Source organism: Lathamus discolor, chromosome 2, assembly GCF_037157495.1.
Source record: "Lathamus discolor isolate bLatDis1 chromosome 2, bLatDis1.hap1, whole genome shotgun sequence".
Taxonomy (NCBI): Eukaryota; Metazoa; Chordata; class Aves; order Psittaciformes; family Psittacidae; genus Lathamus; species Lathamus discolor.
The window spans coordinates 63,958,022-63,984,953 of NC_088885.1; the positions used below are offsets into that span (position 1 = coordinate 63,958,022).

The following is a 26,932-nucleotide window of genomic DNA, read 5'->3' on the forward strand; positions in this document are numbered from 1 at the left end:
TGGCCAGGAAAGTAATCGTCCACCTGTACTCATCCCTGGTGAGGCCACACCTCACATCCTGTGTTCAGCTTTAGGCTCCTCACAAGAAAGACACTGAGGTGCTGGAGCAGGTCCAGAAAAGGCTGATGAAGCTCATGGAGGGTCTAGAGCACAAGTCTTATGAGGAGCAGCTGAGGGAACTAGGGTTTTTCAGCCTGGAGGAAAGAAGGCTCAGGGAAGACATTGTTGCTCCCTACAACTACCTCAAAGGAGGCTGTAGTGTGGTGAGTGTTGGTCTCTTCTCCCAAGTAACAAGCAATAGGACAAGAGGAAATGGCCTCAACTTGTGCCAGGGGAGGATTAGGATGGATATTAGGGAAAAATTCACCACACAATGGTTTTTTAGCACTGGAAAGGCCGCCCCAGGAGGTGTTTGAGTCACCATCCTTGCAGGTTTTTAAAAGATACATAGATGTGGCACTTCAGGGAGTGGTTTAGGGGTGGACTTGGTAGTATTAAGTTAACAGCTGGACTCAATCTTAAAGGTCTTTTCCAACCTAAACGATTCTATATTTTGCTGTCTCCACCACTAGTACACCATTAAGACTTCTTGATTTATGTCTTTCAGTCTTTCATCTTCCTTGGCTAAGTGAGCTGGTATGGTGAAAGGAAGAAGAAATAACATCACAAGCTCAGTTCACACCTTAATCTATGTGGGAAAGATCCCAGAAGCTCAGAAGGGGCAGAACAGAGAGCAACAGTAGATGGCTGAAGGGGAGCATGTTCCCGGGTACCCTCCTCACTACAAAACTGGGTGTGCACCAAGAAAGCATGCCATCAGAGATCAAAAAAAGTTTGGGACTGTGCGCATTTAAAGCTATATGGTCCACCTTTAATCTTCATGTTTGATGTAATTCACTCAAATACATCTGCCCTCATCTAAAAGTAATTGAAAACTTTACATGCCAGTTGTGTGTATTTATACAGTTTCTATTGTAACATCTTCTTCCACAGTTTGATTCTGCCTCCAGTATCTAAACCTGAAAAAGTCATACATGCAAACTGACATCTTACTTAGTCTTCCAATAAATAGCTATCCTTACACAGGGCTTGCCTTTCTTGACTACAAGTGAAAACAGTTCCCAAGTGTGTTAAACTTTCCTAAGAGGCAGGCATGGCGACAGAACTGTTGTGGTGGAAAAAAATCCTCTCAGAATTACTGTACTGCAAAAATAAAGGGGTTTCTGCTTCCATTCCAATATTCTCAGTATTTCCATGAGAAATACAGCTGGATGTAACCTTATCATATGCAGGGCAGCACACATGTTGTGTTCAGCAGCTGTAGCCAAACAGACTGCTCGTTATATTCCAACACTGATCTATTTTTCGGAAGTGACCCAGAATCTCTTCCCAGTTCTGCAAAGGGTCTCTTACAGACTGTGAACATGTTACTGGAAGATGACTTCAAAAATCCAATTCCATTTTGGGAACCCAATTCAAATTATACAGCAAGGACAAGTGGTTCCCTCCTTCATTTAGAGTTGCAGCGTCTTTCATTCCTGGATGCCTGGCCTTCCAGGCAGTCTGACGAAACCCCTCTGAACTCAGTAATTCCCTTGTGTTGGCTGCAAACCCACACGCTCATGTAGTTTTTGCAGGACTCCTCATACACAAGGCTCAAGAAAATGGGGTTCATCACCAACAACAGTGATGCAGCAAAGCTCAGTCTTCTTTCTTATTCCTAAGGTACTGTCACACCAGAAACAGACTACTTTGGTTTGTGGCTCTCTGAGGAAGACTCTTGAAACCACCTGGAGTCTTGTCATATAGCTGACAATGCCAGGGGATGCATATATGACATAAGCCTGAATCAAGGTCTGGCAGGAGGTCTTTTCCATTGTGGGCAGGCAAAATGACTGGGAGAAAGGGTTGTAAGGATCTGAGCAGGGAGGTACAGAAGCCAGTCACCTGGTGTTTATTTGTTACCATTTGCTTGACTTCAATGCTTCAATTTCTATCAGTTACCAGTTTTAAAGAGATTGCGTTTAAAAAGCTGAGTTTACAGGCCAGCTGTCAGATTACACTAATGCCAGATCTGATGAAGAAACCTTGTGGAAAAGACCCACATGGTCCTTCCTGCTCAGGACTTTGATTCACGTCTGGGTCTTAATAATTCATATCACTCATACTTGCCCTATCTTCACATATAATGTTTTATCCAGTTTCTCTTCATTATGTATTACACTAAACTAAAAAGCACTTTGACTTTAATAATCTAAAAAAAGAATATTTGCTTGGGGAAATAAACATCTCAAAAATTCAGCTCAGCCTGATTTTAACATAACACACAAGTCTGACCTCTCTGCAAGCTTTAGCCTTGTTAGGAGACCATGGGGACATTTCAAACCCTAGTTGCTTTTTCTGTTTGACTCTTTCAGAAGCAGAACAAAATTGACATACATTACCTGAAATCTGCATTTGCTGTTTTTTTATGACTACCTGCATCACAGCATTTGTACACAAAATAAGATTGCTTAAAAGTAGCCAAATATCTGGTATGTTGGGATAATTCATAATTTTGTAAATACTGGGGATAGTTCACTGTTCCACTATATGCTGATGCTCAGCATTTAAAGAATCATTTTCTAATGCAGTCTTACTCTGACAATAACATTCATTCCATTTAAAACAAGTATCTTGTATAAACACTTTCTCTTCAATACGAGTTTTTTATGCTTCCATTGTTTAGGTTATTGTGTTACCATCATATAACAGAAATAAGTTTGTGCTTAGTGGGATAAATACTGGGAATATAGGAGCATAAAACTTTTCCTTTTATCTACTACAATTAAAAATTTGTATTTAAAAAGAAATAGAATATTTCTTTTCTACTCTTTCATTTAAACTGATCCCTAAGAAAACAATTTCTATACTAGGCTATTAATCGAAAAAATGTTAGGGAATTAAAATATTATAAGTGATATCCTACGATTTTAAATAAGCTACTTGGAAAATTCTCACATAATATTATGTAAATATATATCTTAATTGTCACTAAGTTTGAATACACTAATCCTGAAACTACATTTTAACATGGAACACAGGCCCCATGGCTATTACAAACTCAGAGCACTGCAGAAAATTTACTCTCCCCCTTCCCCTTTTCAGCTGCAAGATGATCCCTCTAATGGCTCCCTTAGGCTGGGTTCAAGGAGCAACATCAACATACTAGGTGAAGGGCTGCAAAACTTGATACTTTCTTTTGCAGCTTATTTTCCTCTGGCCAGACTGCAGAGCTTTCACATGGCGGAGGTGGAAAGATAAAAAAGGAGGCTTTTAGAAGTATGTCTGCCTTACACAATAACTAAAATCACTTGCCATTGTCCCACAGTAGAAAAAAATACCTCCGTGTCCCATCGCAAGTTACAAGACTGTGGCCCTATTAAGTAAGCCTATGGAGGAAGACCATTACATTATTGTTAAAGTCTAGTAAGATTGCTAATCCACAAACATTCCTCGGAATCATTCTTCTCCAGGAGCAAAGATCACAAGGATCGCCCTATCTCTAGAGACTCTAGTCCTAGACCGAAGCTGTATTAAAGATCACAAGGATCACCCTATCTCTAGAGACTCTAGTCCTAGACCGAAGCTGTATTAAGTGCTTCTGCAAAATACTCACTTCATATTTTGATTTTTTTTTCTAAGCCAGCCAGTGACTGATTGGAAAAAAAGCTGGAGATGTGCCAGGTACTCTATTCAAAACACCTTGAAACAAACTGCATTGCTGTCTATATATGGAAACCATTAAAAAAGTTGCAAAACTAAAACCATATACATGAAAAATATAAGCTCAGCCTTCATTGTTTTCAAAGGAAACAAGTACAGATAAACTACAAGGGTAACATATGGTTTGGATATGAATATGGTTTACATCTGTTACTGGTTAATTAGTTCAAACTTTACCCACGGTGGAGTTTCAAGAAGCAGGGACATGAGTTATATAAACGAGCCGTATTTTAGATTGTTGTACAGACCTAAAAATCCCCAAATCCAGCTGGCAGGTCTTCACCCTTGCAGAAGCACCTTTCTTGCTTGGAGCATTTCTCAGTGGAATAGGCAGAGCAATACTGTCAGGTGAGCTGGGTCCTTACCCCAGCTCTCATCAGCTTGCTCTTAAGTCACTCACATAGGCACAAAATATCAGTTGTGTAACCAGGAAAACACACTTGATGGCACAGACTTGCCTAAGTAACTCGTATAGCCAAAACCACAAGACAAGACTGACTGTACTTCTTGACCTAGCCTTTATTTGTTCCCAGTAGTCACAATGAGCTTCATGTACACACCTTTCACAATCAGCAAACAGAATTTTCTCAAACTAGTCTCTCTACTTTTCAGTTTAATGTAAAATAGTGTTTTCTTTTGGGGTTGTTGGGTTGGGTTTTTTTTCCCCAGAAAAAAATGAGCCTGTCTATTTTATCAGCATTATGAAGGTGAAAACAGTAACAGTGCTAAACTTTCAAAATGGTTTTATATCCTAAACCTTGGCTACTTCTTTTTATTTTAGATAGGAAGGAAAAGCTATAAAAAGGAAAAAAATGAGGACAGGCTGGATATAGTCCAGAGAAGGGCCACAAAGATGACCGAAGAACTGGGAAGCCTGCTGCATAAGGAAAGGCTGAGAGAACTGGATTTGCTCAGCCTCAAGAAAAAGAGGCTCGGGGAGACCTTATCACCATGTTCCAGTATTTAAAGGGTAGCTACAAAGATGATGGATACTCCCTTTTTACAAGGAGTCACATGTTAAAAATTAAGGGTAATGTGTACAAGTTACTTCTGGGGTGATTCCAATTGGACATAAGAGGAAAATTTTTCACACTGAGAACAATCAGCCACTGGAACAATATTCCCAGGGAAGTGGTGGAATCCCCAATGTAGGGAACTTTCAAGATTAAGCTGGACGGGACACTGGGCCATCTAGTCTAGGTCACGTTTTGCCATGAAAGGTTGGACCCGATGATCTTTGAGTCCCTTCCAACCTATGGATTCTACGATTCTAACATTAATCCATGCTCAGCTAAGGACATGCTTGCTACTTACTCACAAGATTAGTCTGTGTTAAAGATTGTTATAATGCCATAGCTTTACATCTCCAGAACTTAGTTTTAGATTTTCGGCGTATCTAAAATGATAACTATAAAATAGCAGTAAGACAGAACCAAAATGGTGTCTCATAATGATCACCTGTGATAAAGGCATCTCCTTAAAATCTCATTCATACATGTCTCAATTTTAAAAAGAAAAAGGGAAGTTGATTATAAGATATTCATAGTTACACTTCATAGTAACAGCCAATTATTTATTATTTTTTTAAATGATCTTGGGGGTCTTCAGAGATGTTAATTTTGAAGCATGGTATTTAACCCTAAGGAAAACTTTTATCAGCTGTGTCAAGTTTCTATTGATTGTAGCTAAAAAAAAAAATACAGAGCAAAAAAACAGATGGGAAAAGCAAGTTCCCAGTATTTGCAACAGCATCCTGGAGAGTGGCTTATAGGACACTACATTTTATTGATCTCCTTTTACAATAGTACCACCTCTACATTTCAGAATTGTATCAGGGAGTAACTGTAGAAGTTTTCAGGAGGAGGGGGAGGAAGGGGAGAAAAAAAAATTGAGTCAGTCAACTCTATTGACTCTATTCCCAGTTTTTCCATAGACTCAGTATGTGCTTTTTAGAAAAATATTTTAGCTCCATTTCTTATTTTGTTTTCAGTTTCTTGCTCTTTTCTTTTTTTCTCCTGTTTATCTTTTTTTTTCCTAGATTAATGATTCATATTGACATCAACACTCTCCCTTTTTAAGGAGGAAGCTATTTTCCTCCCCCAACTTTCCCTCATGAAGTCTCCCATTTGAGTTATGAAATCCTGTTAAAGTAGGAGGTCATTTAAATAAGACATAAATCAATAGAAAAAAGACTAACTTCTTTCCTGCACAGGCGTCACTTCTATTTATTTTGCATGCAAAACCCAGGAATCCCAAGTTCAGAATATTTATACTGCAACTCAATCCCCATGGTCTGTTGACAACTGATATTTTTTTGTTAAATAGAGCAAAAAACCCTTACAGACCCATCAGATCTTGACAGTTTTACAGGACTCCTAGAAAGATTTTCCAGCAATAGAACACCACTGGACTTTGTAGTCTTGTGTTTCTCAATACAACTTGATGTGAACTCATTTTTGTGCTATACTTCAGTGATGCTCTCTGACCTTCAATAAGATAAGATAATTTTGAGGACTGCGGTTGCCAAGAGATCTCCAGGCATACCTAGATCACCTATAAAAGGGGAAGGTTCGAGTGCAGATGAAACCCATCACTTACCTGACTTAGCCATTAAGATGCCATATTGCACTGCAGCCAAAGAGAAGCATCACTTACCACTAACTTCCAACATAACCCTCAGTAAGTAAATCCCCTCCTACCAGACTATTTTGCTGCATTCATAGATTATGAAGGCTCAACAGTGCTACCAATAAGGAGTCAGAGACACAGAGGACAAATTAATTGGGATTAAAAAAAAAAAAAACAACCCCAAACTTACATGTCTCCCAGGACTGAGCAAGTATGACAACGCACCAAGTCACAGATGTGCCTGCTGCGTGCAATACACTGTTAGATATGCAGCCTGATGAGGAAGAGGAGAGGAGGAACACAAAGTTTCAAGTCACAGCAACCAAGCAGGTGTACCTACTAACCTCTTAATGCTGCTTCTTACTGCTTCAGTCAAGAGCAAAGTATTTGTCCCACAGTGTTCTAAGTCTTTGATCTGAACAGAGATAATCTAACATATAATTTGCACAACTAAGTTATTTCCTCCGCTTTCGCTTGCTCCTTCCCTCCCAGCAAATCAAATTGTATCAACCCTACAGTACATATCCTATCCCACTTAGAAGGACACATATCTATATAGATGAAATATTTATTCAAACTCTCAGCAGTAAGCTTCAAACAAAAATGGTAAAAAGAGAACACTGGCAGTTGAGCAGCATTTCCTTAAAAAAAATAAAAAAATAAAAAAATAAATGGATAAAAATAAGTAAAAAAGCATTTTTCCTTGAAGATTATCTCATTTGTAACAAAAGACTCAGTGACAGTCCAGGTACCAGAAAGGTCTTCCTTGTTGTTCTTTGCAGCTTTGGTACCTACAGCAGACCCGCACTAGCAAGTGAGTTCTGCTGTCTTTGCACTTCAAAATGCTTTACAGACTCAGAATAAAGGTGATGGATTAACAGAATGGTTACCTCACAGAAAGTGAAAAGACACACCAAGTATTCAAGGATACATCACAAATATACTAACTGTAAAATAACAATGCTCATATCTAGTACTGAAAATTATACCCTTATCCCAAAACAACATATTTCTGCCAAAAATTATGAATCTAGGCAGTACTTGCTGAAGTATCATTAATATGCTTCTATACAGTAGCATAGGAAATTAATTGTATCTGGTCTGCATGGAAGGCTTTAAAATATGCACATACTTATCAGTCTCATCCTACATGCATAACCAACTTTTACATTTTCTGGAAAATACTGATAAACACTGCTTAGGAGACAAGAAATGTGCAAAGAAAGAAAAGGAACGAATGTACATGGGAATTTACTGTGTCAGCAGGTCATACAAACGAACCCCATTTCTTCCCACAATTAAATCTATGGTGTTATCAGGACAATCAGTTTACTTTAAGATTGTCAACCCAATATATAAATTTCCTTTTGTGCTTGAAATGCCTATATCAGATAAGATAGCTTTTGTTTAAACTGCTATTTTCAGCCTTTGCTTTGGGGGTTTTGAATATACACAGTGAAGTAACTTGAGATTTCCTACCCTGTTTTAAAATGTGTTTCTTCTGTCTGTTTGTATTCTGTAATTTCCTGTCAAATAACCTCACCATAACTAACTTACTTTGCTCCAACCTACTACTTTTTTTTTTTTTTTAAAGCCATTCCCACTTCCTGAGGATGGTAATAAAACACTGATTACATTCGGCTGTTATCTGCCTTTTCTTCCCCTCCTTCCCCCTCCTCTCACTCCTTTTGTCAAAGCCAGCACTCAGGTTTCAGCTCTTCATGGACTGAGAAAGGCACATAACAGTGAGAGGAAGCAAATCAGACTGCAGGAATCCAGATTCATCAGAGTTTATTGGGTCAATCAGCAGCTGAACCAGAGCCAGACAATTAGGTTGTGTGGCCCCTGAAGTCTGGATGCATTGCCCTCCTCCCAGAGCCAAGCCAACTCCGTAGCAGCCACAGTAACACCAGCACACGTCAGCAATATGCCCTGCTGTCTGGGTGGAAAGAGGAAAAGGCAGGCAGCAGCACACTGCTGCTTCAAATCAGTTGCAACTAAATAAAAAAAAAAAAAAAAAAAGTTCATTTGGCCAGTTGCCTTTTCATTTAATCATGAAGTTTCTTGGGTTTCCAAATGAATTCTCTCATTGGCCTTCCCTTTTTCCTACTGAAAAAATAATAATGGCTATTATGTCACCATATAGATGATATTCACCTTTCATCTGAAATTCTTTAACCTCTTCTGTTTGTCTTCCACTGCACATTTCTGTTTCAGCCAAGCTTAGTCTCCACTTACCACTCTGCCTTCTCACTGTCCCCTAGCTGTCTGCTATCCACAAGAGCCTTACCTATTTCAGCATTTAGTCCTTTCTTCCTTTCCCTTATCTACAAACTTGTTGCGAGCTTAGGCTGAAGCCAGCACACTGGCTTCCTCTCTTCCAATTCTACACTGGATCATATCCAGACCAGTTTCCGCTGTTTCCCTTTGAATGAAAGTGCTCTCACCACAATAATTCATGATCTCTTCCCAGGCATATCTCAAGGACTTTCCTCTATACCTCTCCTACTTATCTCTTTTGAACGATCTAAAGGATTGAGTAAAAAAAGGGGAAATTTAGATTGGATATAAGGAGGAAGTTCTTTACTGTGAGGGTGGTGAGGCACTGGAATGGGTTGCCCAGGGAAGCTGTGAATGCTCCATCCCTGGCAGTGTTCAAGTCCAAGTTGGACAGAGCCTTGAGTGACATGGTTTAGTGTAAGGTGTCCCTTCTCACGGCAGGGGGGTTGGAACTAGATGATCTTATGGTCCTTTCCAACCCTAACTATTCTACGATTCTATGATTACCAGTACATGTCAAAACCAGAAGTAACATGGCACAAAGAGAATCAGTGTGTGATGAGAGATAGGGTAAGAGCTTTAGCAGTACATACGGATGAGAAATATCTTTTCTTTAGAAAAGTCCAAAAGTATCTGAAAGTCAGATTGCTTTTAGCTTCTCTCACAAAAAGTTAAGTTAAACCAAAGGTAATAATGGACAAAATTCCGATCTGTAATGTGTAGAAAAAATTGTGAGACCACCACTAGGAAATATCATGTATTTTCTTCAGACTGGACTCAAATACAAACATATCTGAGTCATCAGAATAGAAGGTACAGAGACAGGGAAACCTGCAGAATTATTCCTGACCTGAAAGCCATGCATAGAATATCCTCACAGACATACAGAGAGTTACAAGGAAACAGAAAAGTCACAAGTGTAGGGAAAATAAGCCTGCTTTAAAAATACAAAGCACAGTGACTGCTGAAGATAACTAACAGATCATCTATGTTCTATTTATATATCCACTTATATGATTATTTTTTTCCCCAATCAACCTTGCCTAGTATCCCACAACTTTCTTCTGACATCCTGCATAACAGATGGGACCATTTGAAACCTCCTTGGAGACTCACTTCAGGCATGCTACAATTCAGCGAGTTATATTGATTTGTCTATAAAGCGCATAGACTCTGCATCCAAATACCTGTGGACATCTGACCAAATGAGTTCCCTATAGGGACACAGCTGCTGAATATTTCTTACATTGGAAACAGTTCATGCAATACAAGATAAAAATATATTTACCAACAGAATAAACACACAGAAGGATTCAGCACTTGCATTCTATAACAAAGCACAGTGTATCACAACAGAGATGTCAGCTCAGTACCTAATCCACTTGAAAAAAGATTGCATAATTTTGCTTTACTCTGAAGAGAGAGTCTCTGTATTTCCCAGTAGAGTACATCTATAATGTCCAAATAAGTTGCCCCCTAAAAGCTGTAGATTATTTCAAATCACCGTCAGTCAATGTCCTGGATAATGGAAATCCAGTTTCCTGGCTTCCTACACACTTCCTTGTGGACTTCATAGTACTGTTTTCTCTCCTATTTGCCTACTCTCACTATGATTTCCTTTCTTTTTGCTTCAAGAGAAATTTAATTTTTTTACTACATCTGTAGGAGATGACAAGAGGGATTAACAGTACCAGAGACTTCACATATGACCTCTTCTTTTATGGGCACCATTTGTCACAGGGGTTCATTAGACTTGTGTTTCCTAAACTTACTTCAGTCAAGGAATGAACTTTTAAGATTGATGAACACTCACAGCATAGCTGCTTTAAACAAAACCACCCCAGTTTGTAAATAAGAAGTGATTAGAGAAATTTGCTGCAGAAATCAGTCACATTAATCAGATGGTTGTACCAGATTGATGTGCAGCCACTAGAGCTGTCTAAACAATTTTGTTAACCTTTAACAAAAATGTGAAGAAATATGCTGCAAAATGGTTCAGCCCTAAATGGATAGGACATGTTCCTTTTAAGAGAAGAGTTAAGTTCCAAGACTTTATTCAGCTTTTGCCAGAAAAATTGACCCAAACAGAGCAATTTATAGTTAATCATAGAAACGTCAGGGTTGGAAAGGACCTTAAGATCATCAAGTTCCAATGCCCTTGCCATGGACAGGGACTCCTCACATTAGACCTTGTCACCCAAGGGTCTGTCCAGCCTGGCCATGAACACTGCCAAGGATGAAGTATTCATAGCTTCCTTGGGCAACCTATTTCAGTGCCTTGCCCCCCTCACAGTAAAGAACTTCTTCCTTATATCTAGCCTAAATCTCCCCTGTTTAAGTTTAAGCCCATTACATCTTGTCACATCACTACAGTCCGTGGTGATGAGTCCCTCTGCAGCACCCTTGTAGGTACTGTAAGGCTGCTATGATGTCTCCTAACAGCTTGCTGAGAGCAAGCTGGAGCTTGCTCCAGGCTGAACAGCCCCAATTTAGCTTGTGTTTGTATGGGAGGTGCTACAGCACCCAGCACCTCTCTCCACAAGTTCATTCCAGGCTGTGAACAACAACTGCCCATGGCAGGACACAGTATTTATTCACAGGCAGATTGTAGCTGGGGACTCACTGATGGAGGTTGATATTAAGTAAGCGCACAGAGAGCACTGTGGCTGCACTGTCAAACAGACAAGCTTGGTACCTGTGTTTGCACAGTGTCATCATCTGTAAGGCACCAACTGCACATGTGCCCAACAGTTGAAATCAGTGCTGTTAATAGCCTAGGAAGGAGTGAGATTGTTCAACACCTGCAGCAGTGTACACATATACACACACATACACACACACACACAGATAGATACTAAATCTGCATATAAAACACCCTCCTTCTTGCCAAGACTAACTTAAAAATAACACTTAAAAGAGATATTCTTCCTTTTTATTTTGTTTTCTCATTTTTGAGATTGAAGCATTATTTCATTCATACTGCCAGGTTTTCTTCTACAACCACCAGACATAGAAAGCTGACTTAAAAAGACAGAGAGCAAGAGAAAAGAAATCCAAGAAGCAGTCTTTATCAGTTTTCTTCTTCCAAGAGACAGTTTTCAGAGGAACAACAAAGTATACTCTGATAATATCACACGTCAAATATACTATGTCTTACAATACCTAGTAGCTCTGAAGTTAACACTTTCAGAAGAAAACCTCACAAATATTATCGTGGGCTATTTTTAACTTAATTTTGACCACAACAAACACAAATTCATCTGTTCTGTAGCCAATAAAAAACCATTGGTTTGGATGCACAATGTTAGAAGCAAGCACTAGAGCTTCTAAAGCAGGACATACATGTTACCAGATGCAGGGAATTTAGACAAATTCAAGGAGCTGTCTTTTTCATTTTTTTGTATATATCTGATTCTAGTACTTATCAAGCCTGGTTTACACAGACAGACCAAAATTAAGTTTGGAGTCAGCTCTTACTGCAGTATGATACACATTTGAGAGAGTTATAAGCTAGAAGTGTGTGATAAACTCCACTGAGTTACAATAATATCTCTCTGTTATACTCAGCAGGGACATTTGTTTAAAGTGACAAAAGAATTTGCTGTCTATCCCTCTCACTGGGTAAGCTGCACTTGATCTGTACAGCCAATGAATAATAAATCAATGCAAATTACACCACTTTATCACTAACAACCATTTTCTGGTCAGCTACACCACAGACTACAGTCTCTGCCACAGGGGACGAACAACCCTGGTGACTTAAAATAGGAGTTATTTATAGCCTGTGGGGGAACAATTGTGCTCTAACATGTAATTTGCAACACTGTTTATATTTTTAGTGCACTTGGCCCTTGAAATCTTTGGCTACAATGAAGGAACAAGCTGCTTTCATCATCAGTGCATGACTCCAAATTATTTTAGTTGATATTTGAATATGTATCTGTATTATACAGCTCCCCGTGTCCCATAGGAAGTGCTTTCCACTTGACAACTGGGTCACTCATACCCGTTCCTTAACTACCTGTAGCTTACCTGGGTAACAATTTTTGATAGAGACTGCAACTATCTTAAGGTATGAACTACTGATCATAAAATAAAGCTACGCATTGAGGCTGAAGACATCTTGAGAGGAGAAGGTTTATAACTCACTCCTTATTAGCACAGTATAAAACCATTCTTCTTCCAAAAGATGGATGGGTTTAGCCCCTCAGTGATGGCAGGCAGCTATGCAGATCTGGAGAAAGAGACCTCAAGGGCACATCACGGCCAGTCAGGGCCCACCTTTTATCACGAAGATGGATGCTCTCTGTATAGCATCATATTTTATGAGCATCTATCCAGAGCTCATCATAGAGGAAAACCAAAAGCTAACTCCACCTATTTGAAAGCCTTACAGCAGCACAGAATAATACAAGACACTACCATAACAGCATGCAAATTATCCACAATTTGTTTTTACCCACAGCAGTTCAGCCGTAATGCACAAACTTCAACCTGAAGTAAAACTCTCCTCATGCAAACATTAACAGACAGCTCTGATGATACGACCAGTCATTAGCAACAGCAGCTCTCTAACAAATGCAGTGACCAGCCATCCGCACACAAACCTGCACTGTGCAATGCTTTGGACACTGTTCAGTGAACAAGCCTTGCACAGGTAATAACTTATGAAGTCTTGCAAATGTTTGAGCAACACTAAGGGCAGCAAACACTAAGCAGCACCCCATGGTGAGAATGTGCACAGAAAACACAGGGGATGGAGGAAGGGGAAGGGAGAAGGATGCCTGTGGGCTGCCCCCAAGCCTGTTAGCTCCCTAACAGCACTCCCACTGAAGGAACACCCCAGTTAGGCACCGAGGTCAGCTCCCAACAGCACCAGCAGCACAGCAGCCCCCATACTGGCTGCTGTACAAGGGTAGGTATAGCAAGCAGTGAAAAACCTGCCCTCCACCCCTCCTGCACTACTCCAAATTAGGCTGACCTCAGCTGCTGCAGGGTCGGAGGTTATCAAGGCACAGATCTCTGCAAATAAAAGAACACAAACTATGGGTGTCTGGGCAGGCTCATATCTCTTTGTGACCAAGAAGCTGCTTTTAGAGTCTGGCTCAACTTGCCCCAAAGGCTTCCCAGAGCACTGTATAATGAAGATGATTGAAACACAGACTATGTCAACAGACACTTCCTTTGAGAGAGGTAAACAGGAGGAGGACAGCAGCTTGCTCATCAAAAAACAACCAGACATACCTATAGGGCACATAGAGTCAGCTGAGATCCTTTGAGGTTTTCTCTTTCCTTTTAGAAAGAAAACATTTATTACTTTTTTCCCAAAATCTAATATTACAAGAAGAAAATGCTGGCAACACCCACAGTGATGGTATGCCAGCTGCTTCTGTCAGGTCAAATACATTGTGATGGGAAACAGAGGCTCCATGTGAATACAACCCCATCAACTCAATGCCATTCTGCTCCTCCGTCCCAAACCCAGACTGCTAAACAATGCTCAATGGAGAGAGCACATCCAGATTCGCAGCTTTCTGCCAAGGCTGCCCAAGAGAAAAGCACACTCGTAGAAGGGAAAATGTAGTTACATGGCCAGACTACACCTCTTTTGATAGCTCCCATACGATCAAGTCCTCCTGTCCCAGAAAGGAAATGAATTGGGCATTGCTCCTTGGTCTAGCAGTGGAAAAAGCACAGAGTAGGATAGCAAATGAGTATTTGGAAGATATTTTCAGCCATCCAGCTCGTAAAAGCAAGCAGAAGACAGTAACCTGGCACAACACTTGAGCAGCTATCAGGATAGCCAAAGTAAATGAATACAGTGACTGAGGAGGTAAAATGTGAGACCCATTGAGAAAACCACTCGTTTTCCAAGTTTATGTTTCTCTACTTTTAAGATCTGCAAAACCATTCTCAAACGCCTTTATTAAAATGCATATTTCTTAATTTTACCATCACTGTTAAGAGAGTTCCCAGTTTTCCCCCACTGTTTTAGACCAATAGAAGCAATAAACCAAGGTAAAGGTAACACCAAGGTTGTTTTAAGCCTTGACCAGCAGCTCTCCCCTTTCCTGCCCATCAAGACATGACTAGAACCTCTTGCAAAGCAAGACAGATGTTAACTTCTCCACTATACAGCATTACTCATATTTTGTCTTAAGCTATTTTGTAATTTTTCTGGTACAAAGTGCCATAGGTGATGCCCCAATGAAATGTATGGAAGATGGGACAGGGCTGCTATAGAGAGCCCTTGTTTGTGCTAACTGGCTTCTCTGTGCTTCTCCTCCCATCACCAGGAAGTCTCAACATGACTAAAATTTACAGCAGTTATAACAAACCACTGCTAAATGCAAGTTTTAATTAGAGCATTAGCCTCTGGTGTAATGCAGTAATAAGGAGAGAATGGGTGTCTCTGCTTTCTTCTAAGGATCTCTCTAGGCAGGCAGGTACAGACAGACCTGAGCTTGCTCTGCCTGTGTTCTGAGCTGGCTTCTGGTTGAAAGCTGTACATCACTTTGTACTGTAGGCATAGTACGCTATGCACAAGCAAATAGGCCCTGCTGCTCAACACACCTGAGCTTGCTTAGATGACTGTGAACAGAAATGACAATTACAACCCTGTAGCAAAGGGAGGGAAAAAAAGATAAATTTTCTTTACATCCAGTACTCGTTCACACTTGTCCTAAGAAAAACAAGTTCGCCAGTACTGCCCTTGTCTTCTAGCAGGAGTATGTTTTTAGAGTTTTGCTGGCTTGCTGTTCGTTGTATTTAGGTCATTTGCAAGTATTAAGCTATCATCTGCACAGAGATGATAGCAAGTATAACAGAAGCGTAATATTCAGTGAGGATAAACTGCAGTGGGTAGGGGATTATAATAAAGAACCAGTGAAGCCTGGCTGACCCTTATCAGGGTGAGCCAGCTCTTGCTAACACCTCTAAATTAGGGTTTACCACTTTTGTTTTACTCTGGCAATTTTTGAAAAAAATCACAGCAAAATAATGGAATGTGAGAAGAAACATTAAAAAAAAAAGGTGTAAAACCAACATAGCATCTATTCTTTTTATCAGGAGTTTTACCAAGGGCCTACCCAGTCAACAATCAAGCCACTAAGACAACATAATAAAATTAATTTTCTGAAGACACTGGAAATGTTCATATTGAGCATCCTATACTTCTGTTGTCAGCCAGTGATCTTTTTTTAACCCCTGCTCAGATTCTGTTACTGAAGAGGAAAACAAGAAATGTCTCAGAACAGCAGAGTTCTGAAAAGCAGGCTGAGCAAGGGAGAACTGGGTCCTCTCTAACACCCCAGAACCACATGAAGGCACCCATCTTCAGGCAGGATAACAGACTTTTCTCCTTGCTGTTATTTCACTAGCTGAGCAGGAGCCAGGTGATTTCCAACTCTACCCTGGGGGCAAGTAGCCTTCCCTACCCTCCCACAGCTTTCCTACCTTGCCAGGAGGCCTGCTTTTCCTGGCAGGGGAGCTACCCAGCAGGAACTACTGACTCCAACCTCCAGCAGGACCCAGCAAGTCCTTCTTCATCCTCATCTGCCACCTCCCATCTTTGCAGCAGTGGGTTTGTGGAAGTGCATTGGAAGGCAGACTAGTCCAAGAAGCAGCCCCAGCTGAAAGATGACCTCCACCCGCAGTGTGGCTATTTGGGTAAGCTGCACAACTTTGCTTTCATGTTTGATTTCTGGAGCCTACCTATCCTGCAGAACACTAAAGAGCTGCCTTTGATCTCTCTTCACTCTCCTGCTTTCAGGCTCAAATTTAGCAAATAGCAGCCAGTAACATATGGCATCAGCTCACTGTTTTGTGCCTTCATTACGGGTATGAGGATAAGCATTTAGACAGATAAATATTAGGAAGGAAGAACAAGTATTACTCCAGTAAAGCTATTAATATGAATTAATTAAGGAAACACCCAGAGGAAAAAAAAAGAAAAAAGAAAAGGAACAAGAATTCCTTCATTTATGGCAAAGGCAAGAGATTATCAACCCTAAATATCTTTCCCTCTTTTTCCCTAGCCATCAAGACTGGGAGACAGCAGGTCAAGCGACATCATCATAACTTTGCATGCTGTTGGGCTGGTGTTAAAAAAAAAAAAAAAAAAAGAAAAAAAAGACAGAAAATGAATATAACCTGATTTCAGGTGAATCTGGGAGAGTCTTAATATTGAAGTTTGTGTGCCAGCTTTGTAATTATTAAGATTTCAGACCAGCCCTTCTTTCTGAGCACTGGCCTAGATTAGCAAGTCACCTGAAAGTTTACAGTAGGAAAGCCAAATGGGTATATTCCTGTAGCTACATGTATACAGTAATTATGGCATAGGTAAGCAATAACACATGCCCAAGGCATCGTACGTGGTGAGGCACGAGGCTTACGTGCATATCTAAGTTTATGACTTCAGACTTCAAAGTACCTTATTGCTTAGACAAAATCGGTAGCCTACTTCCTTATAAAACACACATAAGTATCTATTGCTATAAAACATATGTAGGTGCTGACATAAGATTTAAAGTGTGGGTACCAGAATTGTGAAAGGGGGAAGGAGGATCTTGCTGAAAATATTTTCCTATATTGATTTAAAGTGAGTGCACTTTAAAGTAGCAGGCAAAATAAGCATCACTTAAATTCTACAACCTGCAGACTTTCATACAAATGTCCAAAGTCTGGTAACTTAACAGGTATCACTACAAGCTTGCATTCCTCTCTGAGAAACAGGGTGTTTTCCAATAACCCAGTCAATTGCTTTCAGACCTCTAATCAACCAAGAAATCTCATCACAATCATGTGATCAACAGCAGAGGGCTGACAGTCATGCATGGCAATTTATGACAAAAGTCAATAATAAGCATTTCCCTTTTACATGGTTTTTCAAAATAGAACCACATTTTACAAAAGTACATTTTTCTGAAGATTGGTTTCTAAACAAATAGCACCAACTTCAAAGCAAATGTTTCTGTGAGGGCTGTTACAACATTTGAGTTCTTACATGATCTTCAAGGCTGCAGTGTGACCTAGGAGGCAGCCATAATGACACACAGACAGTGAATAAAGCACTGATTTAATTATGTTGTTTGATATACGATGACCTCATCCACTGGTGTTTATACTAATGTACTGCTTGAAATGCTTTATCGACATATGGAAAGGCAGAGCCTCCAGCCTGAAGAGCTTACAGTCTCAAAGACAGAAACCAGATGAAGGGTGTTCTCTTCCTGTAGCTTATTGTAGGTTTTGAAGCTTTGCTCATTTCTATCAGGTCTGAAATATGCACTGAATGCTGGAGAGTGGGTTGCTGAATGAGTACTCTAAGCTTGCTGGACAAAATATCTACTGCATGGTTACCTTTGATTACAGAAGATGACAGTCAGTATGGCAAGCCTATGCTCCTACATATAATCAACAACAGGAAGATACAAACATAGGTGGGGTGGAGGAAAGCTGTAGCTGTTTATAACATCACCAAATTCCTTCAGGTTTGGAGATACCTCATGCCTCAGCATGAGCTTTGACCCACTGTTTTCTGCTGCTACAGAAGGAGTACTGGGGGACAGAGTTGGTACCACCTCTTAGTTCCTCCAGTAAAGATTTCCATGAATGCGACTGTGCTTTAACCACCTCCCCTCCAGAAAATTAACAATGAAGGCTCACAGTTTGGTTAAATATATATATATATATATATAAAAATATATATGTCTTATTTGTTACTCCTGATTAAGATTCCCCGAAAAATATGCAGTAAAGTAACTCTTGATGGTGTTAACACCATTAAAAACTCCATGAGGAAATGATTAGTTCTGTATTCAGCACACCATCTGCCAACCACGCAGTAAATAAGGCCATACAAGAAAGGGTGAGAAACAAAACATCAACAACCTACCCACTCATTAAGCATTAGCCATGCTGTGCACTGAACGATATGCAGGCCTTGTGGGGGGAGAGGGGGAAGTATGCAATCCTCTAATTAAAGGCAATCAAAATGAATATTTACCAAGAGAATGAATGAGTAGCTTCAATTGTAGAATTTTCTAGGCTCTGATTGCTTGGTTTTGCAACCTTGAAGTTCAGCCCTGTTTGGTAATGTAAAGGCCTGATTTAAGGCATTATTTATCTTATTTTGCTTCTGTACAGGAAACTCACAAAACCCATGCAGTTGACACATCATTACCATTCGTAGGTACACACATGTACAAGACCATTGCTTTCACCAAGGTCTATCACAGCAACCAGCCAAAAAGACAGGTTAAAAAACGAGGTACCCCAGTTCTATTTTGGTTTAAGATAATTTTGGAATAGAAACAGGGCTTCAGTACATGCTTTCTCTTATAATGAGTTTTCTCAGCAACACTAGATTTTAAAACTTCCATTTAAAAAAACACCAAACAAAAAATCCAAGGAGTCCTTCTAGCAAGAATAAAAAAAATCAAAAGAGTATAAATTAAATACATTATTAGTGGAGGAAATGTATATATACACACATGTTTTTGGAAACCTTTAAAGTGGTACACAGACATTAACCAATGAGAAAGCATTTGCCCAGCAGTGGTGAAAAATAGCTGAGAGAGACTTAAAGTAACATGGTTTCATTTTCTTTTCAAATTCTGGTATAAATTCAGCTAATATCACTTTGTATGATTTCATGCCAGGATAGAAGCCAAAAGTTTCACTTGAAATCTTTACAGTTATCAGATCTGGAAAGCTTTTCAATCACTTAACTTTGAGAAGCATTAAGGAAAAAAACAGACCAGAGATAAAAGTCCAGGGGCTTGAAACATTTATCACTTCATCATACTCTTCCATTTTATGCTAGGTCAGCATCCTTATAGATACAATGGAATGCTTTCTATACCTATATTTTGAAAGGGTTTAGGGAAAGAAAATAAAAAATAAAATTAATCAGTGTGCAGGGTTAGAAACAGACACAGAGCAACATGGCCATATGGAGGACAAGCTCCTTAGCTAGCACAGCTAGGAATGGAAACGCTCCTGGGCATAAAAAAAGGTTTTGAATACTTGCTTTCAGTGGTGGAAAGCTGTAAACACAGTCACATTGCTTTGGTGTCTGGTGTCAGCCTCACGAGCACCAGCTCTGTCATACAGAGGGGACAGCAATGGGGCAAACACATATAAGGCAAGTACAGTGTTTCCTTGTCATGATCGCTACACCCGGACAAGCTCTACCCTCCACTGTGCCATAGCACTGGAAATCCCAGGTCTGCTCATGCTACAGTACAGTCATCATCACCTACCTCTTACCACTACAAGTTCACAAAGTCCTCAGACTGACCTAGACCAAGACTGAAGACAACATCAAGATGTCCAGGAGAACACCATGCCCTGCTGAAAGCAAACTTTATCAACATATTTAAGCAATTGCTAAAATAAGAGACACCCAGCCCCGTATGATACCACACAGAGACTGCATGAAGATGGATCAAGGCAACAAATACTTTTCTGGCATATATTTGGCACCTCCAGACTCACGACAAGCATTTCATAAGCACAACTGTAGCCAAAGGAAAAGCAGGCACAAGGTAAAACTGAATATAACCACAAGCAGAGTACTCTATACTTTGCCAAGCTGATCATTGTTTTGAGACAATATGCCAGTTTATGATCTATTAAGATAGCTTCAGACATGCTCTTGTTTCAGGCAGGAGCCACATCTCACCAAGTGACAGCCCATCTACCAACTACAGGACAAATGCTATTTGTGCAAAGCTCAAATCTTTAAAGTATTCGCAACCATTTTAATCTTACCCTCAGCAGTGAATATGCAGACCAGCGTATAACTAGACTTCCTCATGACTGACTTCAAAATAAAGTTTTAAGACATCATTTTTTCAAAGCAAGCCAGTATATGAAAGATAGGATAACATAGAGTGCATTTTTAGAAAGCACCACAAGACAGATATGGGTTTGTAAGCTCACAGTTATTAAGCTGTGTGAACATAGGCAGCCCTCTCTTAAAAAAACAGAAAATACAAAAAGTACAATCAAAATGTTTCTATCACTTTCTCACACTTGCATGAAAGCATTCTTTGTCTATGCAAGCAAGTCTAGTGAGCTTTTTCCTGTCCTTTCTGAAAAAAGTTGATTTTTCCCTCCCTCAGATAGGGGCTGCCATTCCCATGATACCACTGAACAAAAAAAAAACCTGAAAATCAGATCTTACCACTCCATCTTTCCTGATGCAGATCTCTGCTTTCCAAGTACCTTCCAAAACTCCCCTTCAACACACTTGTTTTCTCGTTATTGCCTGCACAGTTTTCAACCCTTTGTTCTTATCCTATTATTAAGAAAGGGTTTTTTCCTGGTTCCCCAACTTTGTCTTCACCTTTTCTCTCTCACCAGCTGCAGCAGAGACTCTTTCATACCTGCTCTCAAGTACACCCCACCAAGAAACATCTCTGGAGGAAAAAAAAAAAAAAGATACATTTGGTGTACATGGTTCAATAAAAATATTCCCACCCACTTCACACTCTACTGTGTCTTTTTATCCTGCTCTCTGTTCTAGACAAGCCACACAAGTTACTACTCCCATTTGCTTCCCTCCTTCATCCACTGAGTTCCAGATGCTTTGACACACCACTGACACCCACTTTGCTCTGCTGCCTACCCTTCTCCACTTCTAAATGCTGGGACACTTCCCTACCTCACTGCAGCCTGCTTCACCTTACCATATACCTTGTGTTCCCCTCCAGCACACACTTGCATCTCCCTCCAGTCTCTGCTTCAGTCAAAACCTCAGACTTAGTCCCTGACACCTCAACACCATTATGTTGTCTTTTCTTCTTACACCACTCGAGGCATTTCTCTTGGGCTGCAGGGTTGTAAGCAGCATGACAACATCTCAGTTCTGGCCCTTTGAAGCTGACAGAGTCCTGTCCACAACCACCTTTTTTTTTTATGGCGCTCCCTGACCAAATGTGCACAATGGGAAAACTGAGGAGGTCATCCCGAGCTGCCCTGGATGGTGCAACCTCCATTTACGGCACTGCACACAGCTTAAATAGACAAAATTAACCTACAAGAAGGTTTGACTCAATACAAAGATACTGCTGCTACTCTACCAGTGTTAGAGCTCATTTTTATTAGTTTTTAACTATTTCTTGCTGTGTCACAGCTTGGTGCAAGAGCTGTCTGGTTAGCAACACCTGAAATCAAAAGCTCATCCTTTTATACGCTGCTCAGCATTGATAACTACAAAGGACCACATGCATGTTCCTGATGGGCTTGTATAGATGCAGAAGTGGGAAACTCTTGCCAAAAGTGTTCCATCATCTTGTGTACCTAAAGGTGGTATATGTTGGGTACTCCCAAAGTTGGAAGAGATAAGAATGTCAAGATTTTCTTTCCATAAAAATAAATCAAAGAAACAATAATGTGTGCCCTTTTCTAATGATGGCCCCACTTATCTACAGTCAGACCTAAAGTCATCCTGAAGTGAACTCCCATCTACCGCCTACTGCATTTAGCCCCTAGTTTTTCTTTTCCCATCTGAGGGCAAGGAAGTAGTGAGAGAGGGCAGCAGCAAGATACCAAACCTGGGTTTGCAGCCACTGAAATTAATTCACACATCACCTCCACTCTAACATTTCACAAGTAGCCCAGACACAGTATAGACATATCTGGTGCTGATGCTGACCTGTCTTTTTCACTAACAACTACATATAGGGATCTAATAAAGCTCCACCTTGAGGTTTTCTCTGGTTGCAGCCTCCTTCAGAACTGCTTCAAAAAAGGCTGTCAATTTCGTCAGTTCAGATTTCTTTGGCATTGATCAAAAAGCTCCCAAATATAAAAAGTTCTACATCAAAAAGAGATGGGAGGGTAAGGGAACTTAAAGAAAACTCACACCACATTTTATGGAAAACTTCTTATTACTGAACACGAATGGAAAATTCTGAAGGCTGATGTTTGTAATTAAGAAGTGTATTCTTTTATTTTTATATACAGCTATCTGAATTGTATCTTCCTGTTTTGACTAAAGACTTTCAGAAGTAAGGACTGAGCTAATTACAAATTATCTCACAATTCGCTCACCTGTCTTTCCTGGAGCAGGAAGGAACAGAATCCTCCATATAAATCCTTCAATCCCATTCATATTCCTACTTCAAAAGTGTAAAGCCTCACGTTGCTCTGTGACTCAAGCCTGAAATACAGAACACAGGACAGGAAAATTTAGTAACTTTATGTAATGCACTGATTAAAAAAAAGAAAAAAAAAAACAAGGCTATAATAGGTGTTTAAAACAATTAGTTCATACTGTATTGTGTCTTGCAGACACTCAAAGACATTGCTCTAATTCAAGGTCAAGCAACTGTAAAACGACAGGAAACAATGGTTTTATACAACTACACAGTCCTGTATTTCAGGATTTTTCCTGTTCAGTTACAATAAATCCCAGTCAGGCACCATAAGCTCTTCAGTTACTGGAAGAAATCCAAAATTTCTCTAAGAGTGCTTCCTTACTGAAAACTTTCTTGAGCAGAAACACAACTGGAATGCACTTTTAAAACACAGCCTTGAGAAATAAAGTTATTGAACTTTCATGCTATAAAAAGGAAGCCAAATTGTGTCAACAGAAAGCAAATCCACCCTCAGAAATGTATTTTCTTGTTCTTTTCGGCCTCTAGTTTTCAGTGGCTTTTATTTATTTTACCAAATCAGCTCCAAAAGCAGGACAAAGGTGCTGGGCAGTGGCAGTGGGTGATGTGCCTGTATATACTGCAGAACCCTGTGGGCAACCTTCCAGCACACCCTTCACATCACACCTTCTGTAACTACCTGAGGCACACACAGTAACTCCTGCCCATCTTGGAAACACAGACAACAGCAGGATGGCAATTGCAGTTTGACAGCCAAAAGGTAAGACCAAGCCTTAAGCCTTATTAAGTAAATAGCAATAAAAGATCTAACACAGTAACCAAGATAAACCACAAGAAAACTCCATATTTGCACATCACTCATGCAACTATACTGTTGTGAAAATATGTTCTCATGCCATTTATTTTTTTCTTATATTCATAATTTATTTTGATACAGCATTATTATAAATACCAGTTTACACATGTGCATTTGCACACACATGTGCATTTGCACACACATGTGCATTTGCACACACATGTGCATTTGCACACACATGTAGCATCCACTTGTATAACCCTGATTGAAAATCAACATAGGCAGACATTCCAGTCTGAAATCACAAAGTTTTAAAGTACACATCTGTAATACTGAACCATGCAGCGTGAACTAAAGACACTGAGGCCTAACAGATTTGTGGCATCCAGAGATTTAACCCATGAGCAGTATTAGAGTTTCTTCAGCACTCCAAAAGTCAAATAAAAGCTCACTTCTGCAAAACATTCTGAAAATCCCAAGGAAGATAAAAGAAAGGAGATTTTGTCAGCAGTAACCTTTTGTTATATATAAGAATGTTAAGTTCATCTTCGTTTTTTGTGGCACTACGAATAAAACACACTGGAGTTGATTGAAGCTGGGAAAATTTCCAGTCTTAACCACCCAGACAGCAAGATCCTTGTCCAAATTAAATCTTTAAGAATTAAAATAAAAGACATTATGCACCTTCATGTAAAAATAAAGTGGGAGGAGGGAAGGGTGATTAACACCTAGTTTCAGTTAAAACTTCACAGCCAAGGCAGTCAATAGCCACCACCTCATATGGGGAAGTCCTGTAGCACATATGAAGAAACACCCTCAAAAGATACCACCGTGGTATATCAGAGTGAGCCCACGCTACACATGCACACACAGTGCTGTGAGGGTTACAGCTGAGGTCACTAGTCTGACAACCTATCAGTTGGAGTTTTATGCGAATAGCTGGCTCAGGAACTTGCAATCAGTTTCTGTATAATCATGGTGTAGGTACAGTATAATGTTCTTCACACATGCTGGAAATGTGTCCAGAATAACCGCACAAGGCTTAGAGCTTTGCTTTCACAGTCTTCTGGTGGTTCAGTTTACACCTGGAGCTGATACAGCATCTACAAACACAAATCTCTTCCTATTACAAACTTATCTGATTGTATTTATCTAAACAAACTGCTGCATTTAATTACCTTGCTGAGGAACGTACTGCACATTAAACTAGTAATGGAGAAAAAAAAAAACCAAACACTGAACTTCTTAACTGGAAAGTCCTATCTTCAAAACACACAGCCCCATGTTTTTTAATTTAAGCCACTAAAACTGAAAAAAAAAAAAAAAAAAAAAAAGAAAGAAAGATGCCCATGGAGGCCTCTGGGGAGTAGAAATCACATGAGTTTGGACACCTCTGGTAGCCACAGAAAAGATGAAACCTAAATTTGATTGACCAAACCTAGCAGCATAAAAATGTTGCTCAGATCCTTTTGTGGACCATGAGGAAGTCCTTTAGCTTCCCTGGCTCAAAGAGAAGGGCTCATTATTAGAAGACTAACATATGAAGCAAGTATTGTCTATAAGCGTTCATAATGACTCTCTCCCCATGCAATTTGTGCTGGCTGCAAAGAACAATTCAAAGCTCAGCCGTCACCAGTATCTATGATAGCTCCTTCAAGCACACAGAAACACACACCTTAAAATCTGCTGGCAGCTGGTATGAATAAGGAAAGCCAGAATTCTCAGATAGCTCTGGAAGAATCACCTAAAATGCATGCTTTCTTGCTCAAGAGGTAAAAATTAAAGTGAATGGGCACCAAAATACACATAAGCTGTTTAATGGGTAGACCTTACGGTTCATTCTCAAGCTTGGACCCACCAAAACCAAAGGGCACCTGGATTTTTTGAATCGGACCTAAACTTCAACAGCAAACTACAGGCCACAGTATTTGTTGCATATTTGTGCAAGCAAACCTTCATATACAAATTAACACTATTACCTTTTCTTATATACGTTTACAAGATGGGGAGAACATAAATGTTCATGAAAATACGTTAGACAGTTGTAATGTATTAATCTAAAAAATTTGGGTCTGAAAATTTGCCTGGTTTCAGGTATCTAATTCTGAATTTAAGGTTTACCATTATCTCTGCAGATAGTAAAAAAATCTGGGAGGATTTTTTAACACATTCAAAACAATACCAGCTTTGTTTAAGATTCAAGATGGCTAGATAGAATAGTTGACTTTTTTATGCAACCACATGTTTATATTTCATGAAGGAGATAACAGAATAGTTAAGATACAAGATACATGACTGAGATACTAACGAGTAAATCTTCTTCTCTGTATTAGCTTTTCTATCCAGGCAACCAACAGGATCTTTTAATAGCTTTATGTATAAGAGGGAAAAAAATAAAAATAAAATTAGTCACAGAAGCTCAATCCTTCTTTTCAAAAGCCTGCCAAACTCATGTGAAACACATTTGTCAAGCATAGCAAAGAAAAATGCAGGACCTTCCTAACAGTTGGAAGAAAAGAAGGAAGAGGAGGGAAATGGACCAAATAGAATAAATCAGACCACTTAAATGCATACATGTATACTTCTTCATCCACAGGATCATCCTTCAAAAAGTTCACCTAAGACTGTGTGTACACACACAGATGTGGTACCTGTGAAAAGGTGGGATCCAGCCCTATCAAAGCAGACCTGGTTACCGATCACACCACTGGCCAGACAGGATGGTGAAATTCTCCTTTTCCTCTGCTTTTGATGCAAGCAAGTCAAAGAAAGTAAGGATGTTGCCCACCACGGGCCCACAACTGAAGGCAGTGAGCAACTGACGGGCAGCATGCAGTTAGGGTCACATGGAATGGCTTCACACATGAGGAAGACAGGAGTGCCAGCAAGGGGGGAACTTCAATACTCACCCCTCTCCCATGGCACTGCATTTGACATTGGTGCTTCCTTCGCACCGTGGGCATGCAGAGCTGCAAGGTGCTCGCAGATGAAGGGTTGGTCGGGACCAGGCTAGAGATCTGCACATGCCAGAATGCATGAAATCAGCTCAAATGCCCAAAAGAAGCAGCTTCAGATGCAAAAAGTCAGTAAATGACAATCGCTTTATGATACAACACCCTTGCAGAAACACCCATGTGTATGCGCGCACAAACACACACAAAAGGGGAGAAGGTGCAGGGGACCATCTATACTCTAAAACACTGTGAAATAAGGTTAAAGATGAACTGGTTATGAGATATTTCTGGAAATGCAAATAAACTTCTGAAAACCAGTCTTGGTGTTCTTCCCTCCAAAAAATGTTATGCCTGTCCCTGCAACCGAAAGATTTCCTGAAAGA

At 39.9% G+C, this 26,932-nt stretch overlaps 1 protein-coding gene across 1 annotated transcript in view; it reads right to left on the reverse strand.

The window, feature by feature from the left end:
• Positions 1-26,932, reverse strand: part of LOC136009037 (uncharacterized) — a 258,826-nt gene that overhangs the window by 97,813 nt on the left and 134,081 nt on the right. The window contains exons 7-8 of the mRNA XM_065669123.1: positions 22,735-22,843; positions 20,864-21,098 (exon numbers count right to left, since the gene is read on the reverse strand). The gene's annotated coding sequence lies outside the window, so the exon portion shown is untranslated. The remainder of the gene's footprint in view (positions 1-20,863; positions 21,099-22,734; positions 22,844-26,932) is intronic.